Source organism: Uranotaenia lowii, chromosome 1, assembly GCF_029784155.1.
Source record: "Uranotaenia lowii strain MFRU-FL chromosome 1, ASM2978415v1, whole genome shotgun sequence".
NCBI lineage: Eukaryota > Metazoa > Arthropoda > Insecta > Diptera > Culicidae > Uranotaenia > Uranotaenia lowii.
The window spans coordinates 82,188,222-82,207,462 of NC_073691.1; the positions used below are offsets into that span (position 1 = coordinate 82,188,222).

The following is a 19,241-nucleotide window of genomic DNA, read 5'->3' on the forward strand; positions in this document are numbered from 1 at the left end:
ATACACCGATGGGTCCAAGAGTAACAGTGGAAAGGTAGGATGTGGTATTTATGACGGAGTCTCCAGCAGGAGCCATGGTCTCCCTGATACATGTTCCGTATTCAGTGCCGAAGCATTTGCCCTGCTCGAAGCCATAGAAAGATCGGAATCTAACTCCGCCATCTTCTCCGACTCTGCAAGTGTCTTGACAGCCATAGCCGCCGGCAACATCAAACACCCTTGGATCTACACCATTTCCAAAAAAGTCCCCCATCGAAACATTACACTCTGCTGGATACCCGGGCACTTGGGCATACCAGGCAACGAAGTAGCTGATCGACTGGCCTCTGCTGGCACTTATCTTCCGCCTTCAATCAACCGCATACCCCAATCCGATGCAATGCTCCACATGAAAAACAAAATACTTGAAGCTTGGGCCATCCAATGGTCCGACAACATGCGAGCTAAACTTCGGGAAGTTAAAAATTCCACGGAAACATGGAATGACCGACCATGCCCAACAGAAAGGAGAGCTCTAACAAGAATCAGGATTGGGCATACCCGACTCACACATCTACACTTAATAACTAAAGATGATCCACCCACCCCACATGCCCATCATGCAATGTGCAGATCACTATCAAGCATATCCTCACCTCTTGTCCCTTGTACCACACCCTCAGATCCTCATGTTCCCTCTCAACATCACTCCGCCAAATCCTCGCCCCCTGTCCCGACGAAGAGAAAAAGTTGATCAGCTTCCTCAAGAAATCGAATCTACTACACCAAATATAATTCAAAGCAAATGAAAACCCAGGATAAAAAAACGGAAAAGATAACACCAAGGAGAAATACAAATATTGTCTACAAAAAACACATGAAACGCTCCACTTCGGGATGAATAAACCAACTTGGTTTAAAATCCCTGAGAAAAAAAAAGAAAGTCGTCCGAATGTTTAGCAACTTTTAATTTGAAAGTTTGAAGTGATTTCTATATATTTTCATCGAAACTAGCATCAAAAGTTACGGCAATGACGCAGCACAACCTCCTTTTTGATGATTGGAGATAATTCGTTCATATTTAGTTCAAAATTTACCAGTTTCAAAGATAAAACTATGCTGAACTAAGCAGATAAAAGTGAATTAAATTGTGGAATAAAATGGAACACTGAGTGCTAGTCTCGAACGTTAAAATGATGTTATCAATCGAGTGTTGGCCTCGAATTTGAAATAAAAAAAAAAATTAAAATAAAATAGAATGTAAACAGAGTGCTAGTTTCTGCGAGTGATTATCAGGGAAGCAAATCGAGCAGATCTAATAATGATAACTGGTTCATCACTTGAGTAACACTTAGCGATAAATATGAGAACGCGATGACTTCTCATCCCTTTCCAATGCCGATCAAGATAACTCTCAGTTCTAGTTCTGAGAATATTCTCCAACAAAACTTGAAGCGATCGAAAGAACAAAAGCACAGAGAGTGCTTTTTCCATTCTGACCAACGATGCCACACTTACCGATTTTCCGGTATTTATACCGATTTTTGGGGAAAAAATTGACCAAGAATCGGTATATACCGATTTTTGGCAAAACATACCGATTTCATACCAATTTACCCAAACATCAAAATTTGCTTTAAGCGTGTTTAGCAAAGGTGGCGTGACGTGGCTTGCTCTCTTTCGCTCCTCTATCCGCTGTTTCGAAGCTGCGCTGCTGCCATCTGGGATAGTATGATGCTGCGTGAGCAACTTCTGGGTGAACGATAAATTATAGACGACTTTACATTGCTTCGAGTTAAGTTTTCATAAATCCAAATGATTATGAAAAAAAAACACTCCTTTGAAAAATTGGAGTTTGTTTTCAATTAAATTTGAATAAATTAGCCTGGTAGGAGAGTCAATTCTCTCTGATAGTTCCATTTTAAAATAGTCAGTCGGTCAGAAAAAAATAACATGGGGCCGTTCAGATACCACCTGCACAACTTAGGGGGGAGGAGTATGGAAATGTCCACGGAGAGGGGGGTAGGGGTTTGGGTAATGTCAACGTGGACATACTTACTTTCAAAATATTTTCTAAAGGTGAATAAATATTAAGATGTTTCAATTAAAATCTTAAAATTGCAAAGCTTTACAGTTTAAGTTTAAGCAACTAGTAACCACTTGAAAGCTAGCTATAAATATGATACTTTAGAAATTATAATAATTATAATTATTACAAATTAGATTTAGAAAAAAATCTGTCCACGTGGACATTCGGGGAGGGAGGTAGGGTTTTGCAAAATGTTCACGCTTGGCCACGAAGGGGGAGGAGGGGGTCAAAAATCTCATTTTTCTGTCCACGTGGTATCCGAACGGCCCCCATGTGAATCAATCTTTTCGTCCATTTTATTAACTTTTAATTTTTTCCAATATCTTTATTTTTTATCATATCTTTATATTAAACTTTATGCGCTTCTCGTTGGTCTGTATAAAAGAACGATTTTCTCGTTGTTACTTTAAACAAAAACATTTAATAAATACGTTATATAAAAATTTGAATAGTTTCAGCCTAAGACAATATAAAATGTTAAGTTTTAATTTAAAATTTTTCTACGGCTAGTGGTTGTATAAATATAATTTTCAATAAAATTTCCTAAAAAAAAAATGAGATCATGAGGTCCGATAAAAATACAAAACATGTTATAACCATTGAACGATGGCAATTGAAAAGCATTTAAGTAAACTTGAATTGTGTAGTAATCCAAGGATATATATATTTTTTTTTCATTTCAACCACCATCAAATATCCAAATCCGCCTTCCAGCTTTAAAATTATTACGCCTGAATTGTATGCAGATGCAGAAGGAAACCTAATAGAAAATAGCAAAAATTTATGTTTTTCTAGCTTACCAATTGTTGGGTCTTTCCCAAATTTTAAAGGAACGTTAATTGACTACTCTTCTAACAAACTACAATTGAAAATGTGCATTTGGCTCGAGTTTTCATTCAAAAATATGTGAAATACTCAAAATAGTTTTTGGAGTAGTAAAAAATTTACCTTTTTTGTTGTCGATTTGCGATGCTTCACGGCACAAACACATTTTCTCCTATAGCTCACAATAATCTCTGAACCTTCTACTTCAAATTTGTATCCGTTATTTTCTGATAATCCTAACCAAATCAAAGAAAATAATGATTTATTAGAAGCTAGTATTTCCATCCGTTTGTTTACATTTTCTTGCACACACACGACCTGTCAAAAATTAGCTTCGAAATCGCGAATTGTAGTACACCGACGGCGTTCGCGCTGTTTTTTTTTCATTATTCTGCCACAGTTATTTCACTCCTTTTTCCTCCTTCAGAGAACATATAAATTTCCTAATCAAAGCGCAAAAGTAAAGTAGACGTCTCGGTCTCACTCATGCACTATATGTGAACGAGAAGAGAAGGTACAAAAACTGTTTCCGGTCCGCCATTCGAATTTTCTTTTCAATGTGGCTTGGTGGCTTCTGTTCTGTACACGTTGAAATACGTGCCGTACTGTTTTTGAGTCGTGTTTTTTTCACCAGTCGCTTGTGAATTAATTGTGTCTGTCGAAAAATGTCTGCTGCTTCGGGGAGGACACTTCACAAATATTTTGTGAAGCAGGACGTATCGATTTCACGAGGTAAGCGAAATTTTTATGAGGCCTTGAAAAGAAATGTGTTTTTTTGCTCAACAATCTAGAAAAAAATCTAGATTTAAAAGGTTATTAAAATCTTTGAACTTACTCAAGCGTTTTTATAATTTATAAGCTACCAAACTCTTGAGCAGATTAAAAGAATTCAACGATTGATGAAATTACATCGTTTATGAAAAAAGATTTATGTTTTCGGCTTCAATATGGTTCTTGCAAACTCGGATCTAAATTCAAGATTTTTCCTTGAAATTTGACTCCAAAAAGTGCCATATTAAAAAATTCGAAAAATTACCGACAAAATAAAGAATTCTTTGCTTATTTTTGTACGTGAAGATTACATGTTTTACTATCGGCAAATATGTTTATTTTTTCTAAAAGATTAACTCCATAATAAAAATCTTGTAGATGATTTATTAAAAAAAAAATCAGGTTTTTTTATGTACTGTACGTAAAAACTAAACTGAAATTTCACTTCTGTTAAAGCTGATGATTTGGCCACCCGGTCAACTGTGGGGCGCCCCCAATCAGCGCCTGAGGTTGGCCCTGTAGTAGTCAGTCAAACGTCAAAAAGCACATTTTAAGTTCCCTCCGCTTTGTCAAAACGTGGTGATCGAGTGCGAAATCGAATTCTTTATTAAAATTAATTAGTTACGTGTTGCGCATAAATTAAACTTCTCAGCAAGAATCAGCAAAACTGTCGCACACAGTAGTCCATCTCCGGTGAGATTCGGCAGAAATAACCTAAAAGAAACCTGAAAAGAAAGAAAGGTTAGAAAATTATATTATTAGTCAATCTGAATTATAAAATTGAATTACTTTCAATAGGCTTTAGGTGCATAGGGCTTGGAGCAAATATAAAGGCTTTAAGAGCGTTGAAACTTACGAGAACTATTAAGTAAGTGCTTACAAAATCGGGAAAATTCATTATACTTACCAAAATGTTCTATTTTAGTTTTGAAGCTGATAAACAAATAAAGTGTACCCTGCTATCAAAACGGTTGCCTCATTTGACGCTCCTTAGCCGCAACAACTTCATATCAGTTATTCACAGCAGAACTGTTTAAAATGCGTTTTGATTAAAAATTTGAAATTTTTAAATTAAATTTACAATCAAATTTAAAGTCTCTGATCTCTCTCAATTTGAATTAATAAAAGATAAAGTCATCTTGATTGAAAATTCATTAATGATCTGAATTTAGATTTTGAATATAAATTCTGAATCTGAATTCTGAACTTAACTTAAAATTTGAACTTTTTATCTTGAATCTAAAATTTGAATTTTGAAAAAAACTGAAATCATTATCATATATATTAATCATATTTTCTCGGTGAACAATTTGCTCAAACCCTCCGATGGTTCCCAAACGGTTGAGCAGCAGCTGGACGTACTTTGTAACTCATTTTTCGGGAAATTTTGGAAACAGCGATTCTTCCAATCTCAACAAAAACAAAAATGAAGAGACGTCAGGCGCAGAGTTGATAGGCATGCATAATGTGTGCAACGATGATATTTTCTTAAAAACTATCTCGTAAAATGTAGTCCTAGTCCTAGTAGGCAGATATTTTTCTTGAAAACTTTAAACAAAATGGATGACTGGATGACAAAATAATGATTATTGACAAACAGTAGCCTCCTCAAGCACCCAAAGCCGTTTACTGAAAAAAACATCATTTTATTATGATTATGTTCCAACTAAATTAAACTTCTAAATAAGGGGAAATTTGCCTACTACCGGACATTTAAGGTTTTTAAGCAATAACTGCAAAAATATATTTTTGTAAATATTGGTTCCTGTACTGATTTGAAGAGTATCAATTTTATGATCACTAAACTACGTATACACTAAACACTCATGTCCAAAACTGACACTAAGAATTACTTCACCAAAATTGTCACCAATGACACAAAAGCGTAGCAAAATGACTCAAATTATAAGCAAAGGTCTTGTGAGTAAGTGTTTTCCAATACTAAACATTCTATGAAGCGATTCATTAAAGTTTTTGTTTTTTAACAAATTAGAATGAAACATTAGTTCCGAAAAAACTAGAGAGAAATTGTCTATGACCGGACAGCAAAATTTAAAGATTCTCATATTTTTGAAAAATGTTGTTCAATTTCCACACAGGTGTTGAAATCAGTGCGGCAGACCATAAAACAATCTTCGACGCTATTGTGGCTGAGTTCGAGAAAGATGGTATAGACTACCGGAAACTCCTAAAGGGTTTTCGGTCCGACGGAGCTGCAGTCATGATGGGGTCGAAACACTCAGTCATGGCCCTGCTAAAAAAGGAGTGTCCTGACATTGTAGTTGTAGTCATTAAATGTTCTTGCCATTCGCTGGCACTGTGCGCCAGCCACGCCTGCGAAAAATTGCCGAACTACGCAGAACAACTTTTACGGGATATATATTCTTATATTTCCAAAAGCCCAAAGCATGCCTCTGAATTCTGCATGATCCAAGAAATTCTTGAACTGAAGCCCATTAAAATGCTCCACCCTGCAGCAACTCGATGGTTGAGTTTGGAAAGTGTTGTCAAAAGAGTTCTAGAAAGATTTGAAGAATTAGAATTATTTTTTTCATTCCAATCAAACAATGACCAAAATGCCACAGCTAAAAGGATCTTAAATCATCTGCACGACCCAATCACCAAACATATTTTTTTTTATCATACATACTGCCTTTAATCAACAATCTCAATCGTCTTTTCCAATCAGAATCTCCTGAATACACAAATATTCATCGAGAAACAATGTCATGTTTTATGACTTTAATAAGAAATATTTGTCATGCCAACTACATCACCCAAGCCAACGATTTTTTTGAGGACTTCGAAAATCATTTAAAACCAGACCAGGAAATTTATGTAAGCATTGCTGTAGAAGAAGCAATAAAATCAGGCACCATCAGTAATCCAACATACAAACATCCAATAATACAAACATACAGCCAAAAATTCGTTAAGTTGTGCATAGACATTATAAATGAATTGCAGTGCATATAATTAAAGTGGCCCGCTTTACAAGATCGGAGGATAAATAATTTTAGGAATGCACGACTTATCGAGAGCGAAATTGAAGTTGATAAGCGTTAATATTGTGTTCTGTTTTGATCGGCAAATTCTATCGGAGGATAACGATTTTTGGATTCCTTGGTGGTTATGAGTCTTATTCAGGGTTACGATATCCCGCAACAGCAAGAAGAGAACATTGAGATGATTTTTAAAAAAATGTCAGGAGAAACGTTATACATTTGAACCCCGCTTATCCGAACTTTGGTTTTCTAAGCTCCCGCGTTATCCCAGCCATCAAATTGATACCAGATCCATATATTAATCGAGCTGTTCGCCCGAATGGTATGCAAAACAGAAGGAAAAGGGTGAACAGTAAAACCCCGCTTATCCGAGGAAGAAGGCGGAGGAAGGACCACTTCGGATAAGTGAAGCCTCAAATTAAATTAAATACATTGACAAACCCTATCCTTTTGCTCTGGTATTTATTACATATCATCCAGGCGCATAGCTCGATGCTTACATGGATTTTATTTTTTCTCAAACCACAAAAACATGATAAAATAATCCAATTCAAAAAGAGTGTTTTGACACGTACATTTTCTTCACGAACATTTTTTTATGTTTTTGCTCATTTTATTTGTGTACGAGGCATTTAAGCATATTACCTATATTTTCTGCATATTGTTTACTGCTTGCATACTCAAAGGCGCTTTTCGCACTCACAAACCCAAATATGCATGTTTATGAAAACAAGAAGTTAAAGTAATTTGATGTAAGCTGTATTCTTTTCGAAGTTTTTGAATAAGATGTGAAACAACTCCATAAAATGGAAGAAATACATTGATTTTTCATTCCAAATATCTTACAACAAACAAAAAAAAAAGAGTACATTTGGAAAAATTTCCCAAAAAGAAGAGTACGTCCATTTCTCGATCGAAAAAGAGAACATGTACTCTTGAAAGAGTAAATACGTATGGTATCCCTAGTTATACCCCCACTTTCCCTATAACAATAATATTATTTTATGATTTTTTTTTAATTTGTGACATCCAGAGCGACAATTCAACAAGATTAAAATCTGGCAAACTGAACCTTCATAATTTTCTAAAATAAAAAACATACATGCTATATAATCTGCACTTTAAGTTGTTCTAGAAATTTAATATGTCCTTTACAAAGATTTGAATGCTAGGAATATATTTTTTCACGGATATAAAAAACAATTCATCTCCATTAATTTATTTAAGTTTATTATGCGACTCAGAAATACTAACGTCAGCAGAGTGTACAACAACATACATTAGCAGCAAATATGACGGTTTCGCCAGGCGACTTCCGCTCGATTGGCTAAAATATCTTAAACCCAGCACTGGGTGAGTAAGCATAAGCTGAAGAATGGTTGTTGCAGCAGAATTTTCAAAACCAAAGAAGAGTGGTTCCCATTACGTAGTATTCTCAGAAAAATCCTTTTTTAAAACATAATATTCAATACATCGGAAACCAAGCTTAGGTGTGTTAATTTGTACTTTCTAAATACCGTCAAACGGGGCATCATGCAACCGCAGGGTAAGATGCAACATTTGTATTGATTCTCATAGAAAATTGAAAAAAAAAATCGAGCAATAGATTTTCAAATGTTTACATTTTTCGATGCCGTGAAAAACTTTACCCAGTATGGCGAATTGTCTTAATGATATCACCTACAAACTTTTGATTGCTTTTATTATCCTGTACCTTACCAACACTGTTGGTGTAAAAATGTTTTTAAAACATTCACCAAAGTTTTTTAAAATAAATATTTTTATAATTCAGTTCCCAGTGTAGGATAAAATGCATCAAAATGCAAACCAAAGATTCACCACAGATGATCTGTAAATTCACCTTTAAAATCTCGTTTCCATATGCTGGAATATGATTGTTTTGCATCACGCGTTTATTAATTTCAAAATATCATCCTTACAAATATTTTTTTTTTTATTTCAGCTAGTAGAACTTTTTAGTGTTTTTTTACTCCTGAATGTATGCAGCACCATTATGCTTTTCTTTAAAAACATCATTGACAGAAAAAAAATGTAAAATTTAATTCGAAGAAATCCAAAAATTATTACAATTGGTGCTTTATACGTAATGACATTACAAATATATCAAAAACTAAAAATTTTCAAAAGTTTTCATTTGATTTTTCATTAAAAACTAAGTTTCTTTGCTACTTACCCCTTTTTCTTAGTAGGGTGAAAATCGCATGTTTTATTAAATTAAAAAATAACTGGTGAACCAATAATTTTTCTGATTACGTCAATTTGATGTCCCATCAACCTTAAAACTTGTGATGTACAATCGGTATTATAATCTGTGGACATTAAGTTTTTAGAAGCGATTGAAGTTGAAAAGTGTTACATGATGCCCCTGATATTCAGTTCTCGAGGTTCTAATTCGTTAAAACTGCTACTAGATGTTGATTTGAGAACCACCTATCCGATCTGGCGGAAGCGAAACTTTCCCCATGCATGGAGTCTGCCCGCATTAGTTTTGCCTTACAATGAAATCATCTTCTGGGCCGACGAGCATCATTTTACCATGCATTCGAGCATTCCCATTTTCCAGTCAATTTTTCCCCCGAAACCCACATCGATGATGTTTCCGCCGATTCTTGGCTTGGCTTGTGGGAGCTGGAAATCGTTTCTCGAATAGCAGAAGAAAAATACGGAACGGAAATGGACTATTGGCAAAACTGTGCTTCTGGAAATGATAATATTTTTCTTATCAAGTTTCGCTGCGATGTGTATTTTCGTTGTAAGTTTATTATGTTGGTTCTCGGTAGTTAGTAATTTGCTTCTGCAGATGGTTTCAGACAAATTTTGGAAGCAAATAAAAATGCTTTCGAAAAGAAACAATATTTTTCCACTATCATATCTACCCAAGCAACAGTTTAAGCTTGTGTTTTGGTATAGTAATCATTTGGGATTGTTTAATTTTTTTTCGAATAAATAATAATAAATAAAAACAACGAACTTGAATAGTGCTATAAAATCAAAAATTAAAACTCTTGCTTATCTCCTTCCTAAGCCATAGGAAATTTCCAGAATCAAATAATCAAATTTAATGCCTTTTTTAACGAGATTAATATGTTAAGCATTCAATCGATTCTTCATATTTCAATGTACAGTCCCTCACAATCATTAGTCACTTAACGTATCATTTCACCACAAAATGTTCGTTCATTCGGATGTTAGTGGACCAAACATCAAGCTTTGCATGAATTTCAGTCGTTAAATATTCCCCCTTTGATTTCAAACATGATTTTGCTTCCAATTTTGTTGAAAAGTAAAATAATTTACCGAAACAATCAACGTTTTTCAAAACCACAATTATGGGTCAAACTTGAAGCTTGTAACAATTATTAGTCATATTGCCTACAATTATTAGTCACATAGAAGTCCATGGCAACACCCGAATATCAATATGAAAATCAACAAGTTTCTGGCAAACATTCAGGGGCATTCTTTGCTAGTATACGTTCAAGGGGCAATTGGGTTGAGCTTGCAACCAAGAAATGTTTTGTTTTGCTTGCGAAAAAGTGACCCATGATTGTGTGGAACTTGGTGGATTCTGTAACAATTATGGGTCACTTTTATTTTGCAAAATATTATTGAATTTTCACATTTCATTCGCTCAGTTTTATTTGGAAAATGTAAACTCTTCTTTTGTGCTTATATGGGACCAATTCATTTGGTTGGAATCTTTGAAATACCCGCATAAGGGGCTTAACGGTTTAAGATGTCAACCTTATAACATTGGAATTTTATGCGATAGTTCCACAGCTTATAGTTCGCCTTTGATAAAAAGTATTCAAACAGCTATTTTACTGTTATCAAACCCACAAATAATATTTTTAATGCATTTTAATGATATTGTCGATAAACTAAAAATAATAATATGATATAATTTCTTTTGGTTTAGTAGATATCAGCAGTTCTAATGATCGGTGACTAATAATTGTGTGTGACCCATGATTGTGGGGGGACTGTACGTCGATTTTTTATTATTTTTTTCAACGCCTTTTTGATTTAATAAAAACTGCTGGAAAAATCGAGTAGGTACCTCAACAACAATTATAGTCCTCCCACAACCATATCCATTTATTACAACATTTACGTTTATTCGGGTAACTGTTTTTCCAGGCAGTTCTCAGCTTCATCAGGCGTGCCTCAGGGAAGTCACTTAGGGCCGTTAGTATTCCTAATTTACTTCAATGACGTGCTGCAACTCCTCGATGGACCAAAATTGGCGTATGCCGACGACTTGAAACTGTACTACTCTATCAATGGCTCCGAGGATGTGAACCAGTTTAACCTCTTTGCCTCCTGGTGTGATGCCAATCGCCTACCTTTAAACCGTGATAAATGTGTAGTAATATCATTTTCCCGCAAACGACGCCCGCTCTCAGCCGTTTATTTCCTTGGAAACGATGCAATCTCTCGAGCTCAACACGTGAAAGATCTTGGTGTGATCCTCGACGCGCGGCTGGATTTTAAGAATCACACCAACTATATCGTTGACAAAGCCTCCAGAAGCCTGAGTCTTCTTTTCCGCATGACGAAGGACTTTAAGGACATCTACTGCCTGAAGAGTCTTTACTGCAGTCTGGTTCGATCGATCCTCGAATATGCTTCTGCGGTTTGGTGCCCATATTATCAAAACGGCTCTGATCGCATCGAAGCCATCCAACGACGTTTTTTGAGGTATGCCCTTCGACACTTAAACTGGCAAGACCCTTTTCGACTTCCCAGCTACGAAAGCCGCTGCCGCCTGATCGACATCGACACGCTGCAAGCCCGCAGGACCGCCACTCGTGCTTCTTTCGTCGCTAATCTGCTTTCATCAAGAATCGACTCTCCTGCACTTTTGGAAGTTCTTCCACTTAGCGTCCGACCTCGTGGTTTGAGGAATCGGGATCTTCAGCTCTTCGTTCCTGTTAGACTAAACAATTTTGGGGCCAACTCTGCAATAATTGGCGTCATCAAGACTTTTAACCGCTTCTCAGAACATTTTGATTTTGACGTTTTGAAGGTTTTATTCCGAAGAAGAATTCTTAGTGTTCTAAGTTCAGTGTAGATTTGTATTTGTTGTTAGTTTTTAATTTTAAAATATCATTTGGATCAATATATGATCTGTTGATTTAATAATAAATAAATAAATAAATAAATATTCGAGTATTAATACACCAAACATCAATCTTCGCATGAATTTCAGTCATTAAGTATTTAAAGTTCAAAATTGTTTAAGAACTTTTGAGAGGAGCAAGGACCTAAAAATGGCACAATGATTTTTGTTTAATTTTTTGCTGTATATTATATGTTTCACTAATGTTCAATATCTGGTAACTGTTCAATAACTAGTGCTTCTACCCTACTGTTGAAACAATCACTCGAAAAAACATCTATTAGTGAGTAATTTTTCGATCACCAGTCTTTTTTTTCAATATCGATTATGAGAATTCCCACGGAGGGAGAACGCATACATTCAGGGGTAAAGAAATCGGCATACTCTTTCTTTTTTCAAATTTCATTTGAGCAATAACGATGAAAAAAGTACAAACCAGGAAAGCGTACATTAACCGTACCTAATCGATTTGATAGTTTCCGATAAGCCGAAGCTATTTGAACGAAACTCAGTTCGTTTATTTGTCGGATGAATTTACTGGTCGAATAAACTGAACACCTAATATCGTTGAATCAAACGATCGAAATTTTCATTCACAATCCTCCTGAAGCGCCCACCTGTGCTGACCAAACCCAGCTGGTTACGGTTTTCCAGTTGTTTATCGACGCCTTTCTCTATTTCAAAATAGCTAAAGTTTCGATCTTTATGGATCGATCCGGATGGTTCCAACTACATAAGTTTGCTACTCCCAACCTGAGCAGACAGACCAGCACCAGAAACAGAGACAGACAAATAGCAATTCACCGTTCGGAAAATGAATTCTAAATTTCGGAAAGGTTTGGTGCCAATTATCTGTGCATGAACACCTTCCTTCCAGTCGGAAAAATGATGGAGCCAGAATTTAACGGAGGACGCCCGGAGCAGATTATTTGATGGCGGTGTGGTGTGAGTGTGCATTAATAAACACGGTACGACCTGAATGCAAAGAGATTGGCAAATGAGTGTTTGAACGTTTTATCTCGATTCACCCCCCGGAGCCCGGAGGGCTTGTGGATGATTGGAAAGGAAATCGAACACCAAGGAAGGAAAATAGGGGGGAATTTTCAAATGGGTCTCTGTTCCGATTGAACCGATTCGTGCAAATGAACTTGGGAAAGACAAATTAAACACTTTTAACCTATAGATTATAGACTACACCAAATTTGTACAGATGCGATAAAATTCTACCGCTGTAAATACGATTTGCATCGTGTATGGCACTGCTTGAATGAGCGTGCAAACGGTTTGAGTAAAATCGATCGGGATCGAAATATTTTGTACAAAAAACCCTTTGTGACATGATGAATGGTGCTACTTATTTGTACAAATTTCAGGCCATTTACTAAGGCCCAGCCGGCTTGGAGGTGTTTTTTTTTGTTTTAGTTGCTGTTGCTGTTTTCGCCAGAAACCGTTTGTGATCGCGCGAAATATGTTTGAATCGTGTGTGGGCGAGCATGTACAGGATCGCCCCTGATGGCTTGGATCGATAGCATCAGACCTTTCTTTGGATGAATAAAAACCACACATTCCGAAACATTACAAACTTCTAAGTGGATTGTATTACGACTTAAAAACTAAATTACAATTATGGACTTTGACAAACACTTGCGGCTCTGGGCATCTGACTATGGCACATAGACCTCACTGTGCCCATCGTCGGCTTATGATGAAAGCCGCTCCCGGGCCGCTGATTTGGTTACCTGTTTCGTCGGTGGTTTGTAGGGAAAAGAGGCCAAGCCTTGGGCTGACTTTGGCTGGACCTTTCGGAAAACCCTCTTCGGTGCCAAGGAAAAGCCGATGATTTTGACGCGCATTACCGCCGTAAATGCGCGCAGCATCGCTATGTTATTACTGGCCTTTTTGATTTGTTCGTTCCAGAACATGCCGCCCGCCTTGAAAGGAGACGGGACGTACGCATTTCAAAATTCCCGCTGTTATACTGTTGTGCCAGTGTTGGTGTACAGTACCGCGATGAACCCCTTCGCTTCGACCATGATGATGACCTGCGCTCGTTGCACGTAGCGGAGTGCTGAGCTGCCGTTCGCCGTCAACCTACGTTGGTTCCGATCTCTGTGTGGATGCTGTCACTGCTCTTCTCATCCTCGCATAGTTGCAACCTGTCTGGTTGTCCGCCTTCGTCCAGTTGTAGTCTTGGTAGATGCCTAAGTGCTTGGAAAGGGAAGAATCACTTTTCTTGTTTGTCGCTCACATTTCAAAAATATTTGGCTTTAACTCGGGGCGCTGATCTGATGCCCTTGACCACGATCAGCGCTCTGATGCCGATCCATTTGCTGACTTGCTTCCGACTGTTAATACTGAGCTGAATGTTCCAATTCCAAGCTCTCTGACAACCAATATCTGACATGAGCCGAACTCACCAGTTCCCAAGCTCTTCCGACACATACCCAAAATTAAAAAAACGGACATACAAAATACATAAAAGCTGACTCAAACAAATATTTCATCCTGACTCATTTCTGACTGAGTTACTGACTTGTTTTCTGAATGTTTTTCCGACAACCACTTCCGAATGTTTTCCAACAATGTATTCTGACCAGATTTCTGAATGATTTTCCGACGACGTTTCTGAATTAGTTTCCAACAGGTTTCTGAATGAGTTTCTGACTGGGTTGCTGAATGGATTTCCGACAAAATACTGAATGATTTTCTGACAATGTTCTAAGACTGATTTTCTTGTATGTGTGTGATGCAGAGTTGCGTTAGAGAGTCCTGATACTTAATCCAGGATGATGCTTGATGAAAAACCTCCAAATGCTAGTCCTGATCCCGTCTTTTGTGAGTAGCTGAACAAAACATACAACGACCCTTTTGCTCGCATACTCTCATGCCATGTTTTAAACTGAAGCAATTAAAGCATAGTCGTTTTGCCTTAACAAACTCCAACCGTTCGGATCCAGTTTGGCCTCAAAGAAGCACACTTGTATAAGTAGTGCTTTCCTTTGAAAAAGTGGCATTTTGCCTGGTTACCCACCGTTATCCGTAAATCGTTCATCCGGTTGGAGTTGTGGTGGGACTCGAAACATAAAATTTTCGTATTGATCTTTTCAAGCGCAGCCTGATACCCGCCAATATAATTCCATGTGCGATTAGCTGCAACCATTTGCTCGCACAACAGTCCTTTTGTTGCAAGCCAATAATTATACAGGCTTCTGTCGATTGCTGCCACACTTTCTGCAGCTTGAGTTGCTTCGAAGAGGCATTGGTGAAATCGCTCCACGTTGTTGTCTCTCGGCTGCTGGGACTCGTACGCAAAATGGCGAAAGTGACTGTTCGCATTGCTAAAGGTTACAGTCCTTTTCTTTATCCCACACCGCTTTGTTTTCCGACCTGACCGTTCGATCCCAAATTCATTTTTAATATTGGCCGCATGGTCTAGCTGTTGCACTCCGAAAATGAGCTGTATACAGGAATAAGTATCAAACCAGTGCTGAAACGAATTGTTACATCTTAATGAATGAATCGGAAGCCCACTTTCTTTCCATCTATAAAAATTCATAATTTATGTTCATAATTTATGTATGTTCTTACTAAGAATGACATCATTTTTCACCGATAAGGCCGATAAATCAAGTAACAAATATAAATTACGGTATTGGTCTCTACCGAATATTGACCTTCTCATCTATTCAGCCCGACCAAAATTTGGCCGAATAAAATATGAAAAAAGCGATTATTTTTAGCTTTGCTCGAATTAAATTTTCCTTTTTTCTGTCAAAAATGTTTTTAAAGAAAAACATAAGGGTACTGCATACATTCATATTTTGCAAATAATCTGAAGAAACCAAAGCTAAATTCGGGAAGTTTTACACAATATCTGAGCAAGATTTGACTTATCTCGAATTCTTTATTGGATTTATGGGCGCCTGAATATTGTAGAGATAAAGATCAGGAGGTACAATAAACTAATTATTATAGTTTAATATTGGTTTATTGCCATTGTCGTGATTTGTGGCTTGTTTTGCCGACACACCACGTCTCAGATCGGCATTAGTGCTGATCCCTTTTCCGGTCTTCTCCAGTTTGGCACTCATTTTGCGGACCTTGATGCGGAATTTGATGCGGAACTTGATGCGGTCTGATGCGGACCTTGATGCGGACCTTGATTCGGACCTTGATGCGGACCTTGATGCAGACCTCGATGCGAACCTTCACTAAAAGCACTAGTTGTTGCTCATAAGAGCATCGATTTCAGAAATATCAAACTGTAATAATTAGTTTTAATTTAATATTCAGAATAATATACCTAACAAAGAAATTTAAATTAAAAGTTTTTGATTGGTATGATTTGTTTTCCCGTTTGCTTCTTGCCCCTTGCTACCCATGATTCGCTGACTTCCCTGTTAGAATTCCTTTTCGCTGTTTCTCCTTTTTGATTGATCCTGATTGGTCGAAGCATGAAAGTCGTATGAAGCATGAAAGCTATATAAGAAACCAACCATCCTCGCGCGAGCTCATTCAGTTGTCGAAAGCCGTGAAGTATGGAGCAAAAAGGATCCTAACAGCAGCAGTCCGCAGCAGGGCCGAGTGCGGAACGGCAGCAGCGAACTGGGTTGGGAGAGGCCATTACTCGCTTCATGCGGCGTTTGCCGGAGGCGGGCCAACTTGTGAAACCGCTGCCACCAGCAATTCACGACAATGGCGCAGCCAGTAGTGGAACCAAAAATCCGGAAAAATTAAAAAAGTAAGTATATAAAACAAAATTATTGAACCCCGATAAGAAAGGCGGGGGTTTCAATTAAAATAGATCCCGATTGAAAAGGCGGTGGTTTTTTTTTTGAGAAACAGACCCCAATTGGAAAGGCGGAGGTCATTGATGATAAAGACCCCGATGGAAAAGGCGGTAGCCAGGAGTTAAAAATAATTTCTTCTGAAAGAGAAATAGTCTTGTTGAGAAAATTGAACTTTAGAAATGAAATCAAGACGAAATATTCTTTTATTGTTCGACAGGATTTCGAAACGAATTACAAAACAGCAACTTAACGAAAAGTTGTCCAAACTTAAAGAGGAACTCGAAAGGACCCGCAAGGAAAAAGAAGAACTGAGCCTGATGGTGGTCTCCATGGATAATGGTGAAAACGCGTTCAGCCAGGCGAGATCGAGTGAGGTACGGGAGGAACCAGCCAGCTCAAACGAGTCACTGCTGATGACAGTTAACAACATGTCACTTAGCAGTGTCAACATACCTGGCTGCCTACCGTCTGATGGGGAGATAGAAATAAATTCTTGGGCCTTTCAACACTGGAAGCAAGTTTTTGAAGCTTCAATGAACTTGATTCAGGCTGGAGATGAGCCAACCCGCATGAACAATTTCCGCATCAATGCTGGCTCTTCGCTATTCGACCTGCTTGACGGCACTACCTCGAAGCCAGGAATGCCCGATGAAAAATAGTTTCCGTACTCAAATGCAATCGCTCGACTCGATGCTCATTTCGGCTCAAGGGCATACATATTACCGCAACGAAGTAAGTTGGATAATAGGGTGCAAACCGACAAGGTTTGTCGCAATTGCAATATCCGGGGACACCTTGTTCGCGCGTGTCCAACTCCGGTGAAGCAAGAATCTACCAGACCTTGTTGGACTGGAGAAGAAATGGAACCGCCGACTAAGATCGTTCAGGAAGTGGATCAAAAATCGGAATCTGTGGAGGTAAATGAAATTGACCTTTAATACTACCTTGTGTGGGAATTTTGTTTTATTCTTTTTAACAAGAATAAACATCAATTTTGTTTGACGGTTGAGTTTCATAAATAAAATAGAAATTTCCAATAAAGAAAACTAAGTATTGTATTATTTTGATGTGATCATTACAGGTAGCACAAAATGCACCAAGAAAGCAAGAAAATATGGTTGTTGACAAAATCGGATCTCATGTCATCCGCCTCGTAATCGACCTGCGTGGTCCAAACAAGTGTATTTATCTTTAGAACACCTTTCAAGATGCCGACGTTTGAGTCGATATTGTTGCAGCTACACGGAGCAACAAATTTTCCACGTTGGACTTGAAAAACGCGTTCTTTCGCATTGAACTGGAAGAAGGTTCAAGGCACCTCACGATTTTTTTTTGCTGGTGAAGCGCTCTAAAGATATTGTCGGCTACCATTTGGGCTTACGAACGCACCGGATATCTTCCAAGAAGCGATGTAATTTTGTCGGATTGTGAAGGTACCGTCAACTGGATGGCAACCCTTGCCTTGTGGAGAAAGTTGTGTCAACTGAATGGTGTCTAGAAATTATTTGATTTGTCGTTGAAAACTGTGGTTTCATGTTGTAAAAAGTAAAGTAGAGTAAAAGTGAAGATACTGTGCAGCGAAAAAACAGAAAATATGGTGAAAATTATACGGAGTAGTGAAACTAAAAGCAGTTTTAGTTTCATCTAATTGCCTCGTGTGGTGGGATTTTTCCTAAATTTTCGTTAAGTAGTGAGCCAGTGTGTGTGTTGAAAACATTGAGCGATAAAAGCTTCGTTCTATCCGAAAAGTGCGAGAGCGAGAAGCAAGTCAGAAAATCGAATTCAACACCTTCAAACCAGGCCTGCTGAGTTTATTTTGCTTCTTGATTGAATGCTGAAAAGGGATGAGTGGCTTCTACGGTCTATGGAGGTTCTAAGAATGTCCGAAGAAATATTACATAAGAAGGAAAAATACTCCTATCCATATCCAATGGGCTACCATGCATCGGTCAGTGAATATGGCTGAATTGACGAAAAGTGTAGGGCAACGAAAAGAGGACCTTAGAAGTAGATTAATGTGCGACAGGTGATGATGGGGGTGGGTAGATAGCAAGTGTTAGAAAAAAACAGCAGTATCTGATTCGATACTCTTGTAGTTTGTGGTCCGTAATGAAAAAACGCAGTTAAATTAACTAGAGCTTTTTATTTGGGGTCTTTGCAGTTTGGAGTTTGGAATTGAACTGACTAAATAAAGTGAAAAAATTCAAGCTACAGATTGCCGATTGCTTAGATCTCAACACCCCCTCTCAAACGGTCAATCCTAAGGAACTTCGGAGTTGAGAGAACCGGACGGAATCCAGGGCCTTGGTGAAGATATCTGCATGTTGATCTTGCGTTCGAACTGGTTTGATACAGATGACACCGCTTGCGACATGGTCCCGGATGAAGTGATGCTTCACGTCGATGTGCTTCGTTCTTCGGGTCTCACAATTCTTTGCCATGAACATACACCCCTGGTTGTCCTCGAAAATTGTTACAGGTCCTCCAGGTTCTCGCAAATCTTCCATTATGCCTCGGAGCCAAAGAGCCTCGGCTACCGCATTACTCAAGGCAACGTATTCTGCTTCACTGCTTGAAGTGGCCACCGTTGTTTGCTTCTTGCTGCACCATGCTACGACGCAACCGAAAACTTTGAAAAA

The 19,241-nt window shown here is 37.8% G+C and overlaps 1 pseudogene; it reads left to right on the forward strand.

Moving 5' to 3' along the window:
• The first annotated feature begins 5,557 nt into the window (after positions 1 to 5,557).
• Positions 5,558 to 17,261, forward strand: LOC129737556 (uncharacterized; annotated as a pseudogene).
• Positions 17,262 to 19,241: the final 1,980 nt, after the last annotated feature.